Genomic DNA, 6000 nt, shown 5'->3' with positions numbered 1-6000 from the left:
ATAGATCCTCACCACATTAATTTTTTACCATTTAAAATACATTTTCAAGTACCATAATATCTTTTGTTTTGGTTAAGCAGTCTGCTTCAATAACTTACAAGTTAGAAGCATCACACTTTAAATGTTGCTTGGAAAAACAAAATCGAAAAGAGCTGGCAATGGCAATGGACCAGCGGCAGATGCATAGCCCACCATTTATTTGTATCTCCTAATTCATTATAGAACAAATCCAAAATATGGATAAGGATGCATCAATGCTATATGCTATGGCTGATCAAGAAAGATTTGATGTTCTTTAGATAAATAAAATTATGTTGAATTTCATTTAGTTATATATATATTAATTTATTATGTCATAAAATATTTAAATTTACAAAATAAATTTGAATGAAAAATCAATATGATTTTAAGTTTTATTTTTTGCTCAAATTTACATTATATTTTAAAATAAAAATAAGAACTCGGAATAGTAATCTTTCAAAAAATTTATTTAAAATAGTCTTACACCTGTTAACCCACCTTTTGTTTTTTCAGTACATAATACTCAAATTAGAATTTGAAACTTTTACGCAAAGAGTACGCAAAAGGGTATGAAATGAGAGACATATTACTTTCATTCTGTAACTCAACTCATTGAAACTCAACAATCAAAGGTAATCTATCTCATGAAAAACTTACGAATCGTTTAGTTCGGAGGAATACTTATTCCTTAAAATAAGATGACATATAGTTTAAATTGTGGAAATTAAGGAATAGTGATTCTTTCTATCTATCTAATTATTTCATTCATGTAATAAAAAAGGAATAGACATCCCATAATAAAATTTAGAAATAGTTATTTCTTATCTATTTCTTATAATTTTGGACTCATGTTTTACATTATTATTTGCTTTACAAAAAGGGCAACACGATGCACAAAGCTCCCGCATATGCGAAAGGGCAGACCACAATGGATCTATAGTACACAATCTTACCTTCCATTTTTGCAAGAGACTGTTTCTACGCCTTGAACCCGTGACCTCCAAGTTGGGAAAAAATTATATACGAACAATTCCCACAAATAAATCAATGGCGTAATGCAAATAAAAAATAAAATGAGACACAAAATTTAGCGTGGTTTCCTCAAATATTGAGGTACGTCCACGGGGCGCAGCGGTCCAAACTCACTATCACAAAAATTTGTACAAAGTAGGTACAAAAGACACAAGCCTTACAAATACACAAAAATATGTATAACAAATGTAGTAAGATGAAATAAGCCTCACCAAATATTGTGAACAAAACTCCAAATAACTAACCAAAATAGCACAACCAAAGAAATACCAATATGCTGTTAATAACACTTAGCCAAAGTCTAGGAGTGGCTGTAACTTGCTGGAGAAAAGCCACAATTGTTGGAGAAGAAGACAGGTAGCCTTGCGGGCATGAGGAGCTACTGCAAAAGACAATCGGTGCTGGCGTGGGCGTGAGGAGCTGGTGAGGTTCTACTGTGAGAGGAAAAAAAACATAATGGAGAAAAATAATGAAGGGCCGGCTTCTTGATGTACGTATGGAAAAACAAAGAGTGAGATCAAAAAAATTGGGGGCGGCCACTAGCTGCTATTCTGTGTGCATGATGTGTCGCTTGGGAGAAGCCCACTCAGAAAAATGGGCATCCTTCTTGAGAAGCCAAAACACACCTTGAAAAAATTTCTCATATTCAATGCATGTCCCCCACAAAAGGAGGGACACCCGACAAATCTCCCCTTCCCAACTTATGGGGACGACTCTACCAATTCGGCCAAAAATCGACATTTCACATGCTTACTCTAGACAATGCTTTTGTCATCATATCCGAACCATTATCGTCGGTGTGAATTTTGTCAAGCTGCAATAATTTTTTATCAGACACATCCCAAATCCAATGATTTCTAACATCAATATGTTTTGACTTTGAATAGAAGATAGAATTCTTACTTAAATGAATCGCACTTTGACTATCACAAAAAATAACATATCTTTCTTATTCCATGCCCAACTCTTTCAAGAATCTCTTCAACCAAAGCAATTCTTTGCAAGCTTCCTTAATGATAATAAACTCAGCTTCCGTAATAGATAGAGCAACACATTTCTATAATTTTGATTGCTAGCTCCCCCCCTGTAAAAGTCATCAAATAACCCAAAGTAGATTTTATAGAATCAACATCACCGGCTGTTGGGCTTTTGTGGAGCATAGTTGTGTTTTAATTTGGATGCCGACCCGACCCCTATTTAATTAGAGATTTCTATCCTAAAGCTTAGTCCATGGAGCGAAGGCTTGGGCCGTTCGGAACGGAACCCTAGGCGCAACATATAAAAAGAATTGCTTTCAGGTGATTAGGGTTCGTGTGGTTGTACTTTCGAGAGAGCGAGAGGGAGAGCATTGTATCGCCGCACTCTCTGTGTTTTCTTCCTGATAATATTGAAATCCCTGCAACTCCGTGGACGTAGGCAAAATTGCCGAACCACGTAAATATTGTCTTGTGCGTGTGATTGATTTTTATTTGGCGTTATTTTTCTCTATTTTGTTTCTTACAGGTTTCGGGAATTTGTTCTTTATTCCCAACACCGGCCACGTCGGCATTCGTGAATCCATAGAGCATAGATTTACCATTTTCAAAGTACAAACACACCTTTGAAGTGCCTCTAAGGTATCGAAGAATCTATTTTACTGTTGATTAATGTTCCTTTCCCGGATTAGAGAGAAACCGACTAACAACTCCAACGACATAAGTTAAATCCGGTCTTGTGTAAACCATTGTATACATTAAAGAACCAACGGTTGAAGCATAAGGAATTTTCTTCATCTCTTCCTTGTCTTTCTCACTTATAGGATTTTGTTTTGTACTAAACTTGAAGTGACTAGCAAGTGAACAATGAACGGGTTTTTCTTTATCCATATTGAACCTCTCAAATACTTTTTCAATGTACCTTTTTTAAGACAACCAAATTTGCCCTTTTTTTCACGATACCAGTGTTGGGTGGTCTTGACTCTCCCAAATGTTAGCTCATGGGGTGAGACTTTGGCTCACACTTAATAACTGACCACCAAACCCCTTCCACAATCGATGTGGGACAAACCCCTACAATCTCCCCCCTCACACATCAGACTCCAAACTCCTCACAAATTGGGATCGAGTTCCAAACTTCTCACGAATTGGGCTCACCAAATTGGCAGCACCACATGCTCAGCATCTCAGAGAGAAACCATAGACTTTGATACCTGTTTTTGGGAAAAATTATTTCCATTACGTCATAGATTTACTTGTGAGAATCGTTCATATATAATTTTTTTCCCAACACAAGTCACACAGCAATAATCTTACCGTTGCGACCAACCTCCCCTTCATTATTATTTACTTTACAGTGATAATATTATTTTTTCTATAACTAATTATAATTAATTTGTTAAAACTAATCTATTCTTATGAATGAACATTTTACAAACCAAACGTGTACTAACACTTTTTCATTGAATGAAATTGAAAACACAAATCTTGGATTCGTAAATATTTGTCTACTTACTTTTCATATTATACACTCTTAAAAGATCAAATTTATAACTTATAACAATAAAATGTTAAATTTTACAATGTAGTATATCTTAAAAACGCATTAATACATTACAAAAGCAGTGTACTGTAACCACATTTTCAACGAAAAGCTGTAGCATTGGTCGGTCCATTACATTGACTGGGACCCTTGGCATAAAGTTCCCATTAGTTTTCTCAAAAATGACAGGTGTCTGCTTGTGATTGGAACACTGCGTGACAAATTCAGGACAGGGATGTCCAGCTCACCCACACCCTATAACCACACACCACTTCTTATTTATCGGTGACCCACTTGGTCTCACTGGCCAACCGCATCGCGCCACGTACGCAGGAAGAGAATCTGGTACTTCTTTTGGGGCACGGAAATTGAAGGAAAACGTGGCAGGTTGGCCATTTTTTGCTTCAAGTGCCACGTGGCGCCATATGATTGGTATCTCGGAGTACGGTTACTTTCCAACCTCTTCCCTGTAACCCACATAAAAAGGGTTCTGTTTGGCTTTAGCTATCAGTTTCCCTACTGAGTAAGGGCCCGTTTGGTGGACCTCCCGCCCTTCCAAATCATTCATCTGTAAGCTACATTATTATTATTGACACAGTGGTCGCATCGCATTTCAGTGTTTGGCTGAAATTATTTTGAAGATTATCCTCTTTAATAATATTTGCTTTTTACTCTTCACAAAAAAAATATATTGTTAAAACTAAATTTAATATTATGACTAAATTTTTAATATTAAATATTATTTAATATATACTATTGAATTTTATTTATCGATTTATTATTGTTTTATTTTCTTTTCATTTTATCGATAACTGAAAACTATTTTTCTAATATATGTAATGTTATTTTTATTTCGGCTTTACTATTGTTTTGATAATCTTATTAAAATAACATGAAAATAATTATGTCAATCATCTAATATTTTGAAAATTTTAATAAGAAAATAAATAAAAAATATTCATCTGAGATGGTACCAATTTTTCCAGTACTACAAGATACTTAGGAAAATGAAATTTTTATACTGCGTTTGGGAGGGGTGTATAATTTCAATTTAGTGTTTTTTTCTTATGATTTCATTGATACCACTAAGTTTAATTCATGGGAAAAATATAATTATATGGATTAATTACTTGAATTGATAATTCGAATTTTGATTTTAATTTTTATGTATTTTATATCATAAAATATAAAATTATGTTGAAATTTATTTAAATTTACATAAATTTAAATTTAATACTTCAAATTTATCTCTCCAAACAAGCCTTAATAATATAAAATTTTAATTATGTTAATTAAAAGTATGAAAATAAAAGTATACACTTGATAATAATAGGAACTAATTTATGATTTTTTTGCCCTTTATGACTATAATTTTCTAACTTCTAAGTGAAATCGTGATTGGCCCTGATCTTGCCACGCGTCTGATGCGTAGGTCCGGACGACGCTCCTATCCAGAGCCAGAAGCGCAAAACCATGGGCCCACAGAGTCCAAGTCGGCCAAGAATTCAGAAATAGCATATTAATGGGCCCACTGTGGATGGCCCCACTTATCGTCGCAACTGGCTATGGGCAGGGCTGATATCAATTGCAGTCTGATGGGCTGGCCACAGGTAGAAGTAACAACGACAATTGCATATTGCGGTTCATACATCGCTTTTACTCTAAGCCAGCCGCTTGACCGGCACCGCTGCGATTAGCTCCTCCCCTGCTTTAAATTAATTGACCAAATCTATCATCGTTGACATCATCATAAGAAATAATTGAAGTTTGAAAATTTTATGTTATTAATTTTAGATTCGAATGTTAAGATTGATTGGTAAAAATGAGTAATGGGTGGAAGACGAGATACCCTTTTAATGCGGTCCAAATTCAATGGGTCTCAATAAAAAAAATTGTTAAAATATAATAAACATATTTTATTTTTGACAAGTTTAAGATTTAAGAATTTGGCTTTGATATGACATCTCTATTTATGTCTTAGATGATTTTTTTTTTTAATATAGACTGTTTGGAAGTTAGCAGATCGGTCAAATAACAACAAATTAATCAATATGACAAAAATTTTGAAGAATAGACAGCCAATATATGTGAATCAGTTTGAAACTAGAGGTATATTCGAATCGAGATAAGTCGACATAGTAAAATACTTGAATTCGAACTTGACGGGACTCAAAAATATCAATTTCAAAATTTAACTTGAATTCGATAAACTCAAATTTGACTTGATTACAAGTTCATAAAATTCAAACTTGACTCAATTATGAATTTGTATTTTATATATATATATAATGTACTTTTAGGATTAAATATATTTATATAATATATATTGTATAACATATATAATATAAAAATAACAAAATTAAAAAGTTTGATTGGCTTGAAACTTGATTCGAATATTATTATTGAGCTCAAATTCAACTCGTTAAAATA

Source organism: Malania oleifera, chromosome 1 (genome assembly GCF_029873635.1).
Source record: "Malania oleifera isolate guangnan ecotype guangnan chromosome 1, ASM2987363v1, whole genome shotgun sequence".
Classification (NCBI taxonomy): domain Eukaryota; kingdom Viridiplantae; phylum Streptophyta; class Magnoliopsida; order Santalales; family Ximeniaceae; genus Malania; species Malania oleifera.
This window is presented reverse-complemented; position numbering follows the sequence as displayed.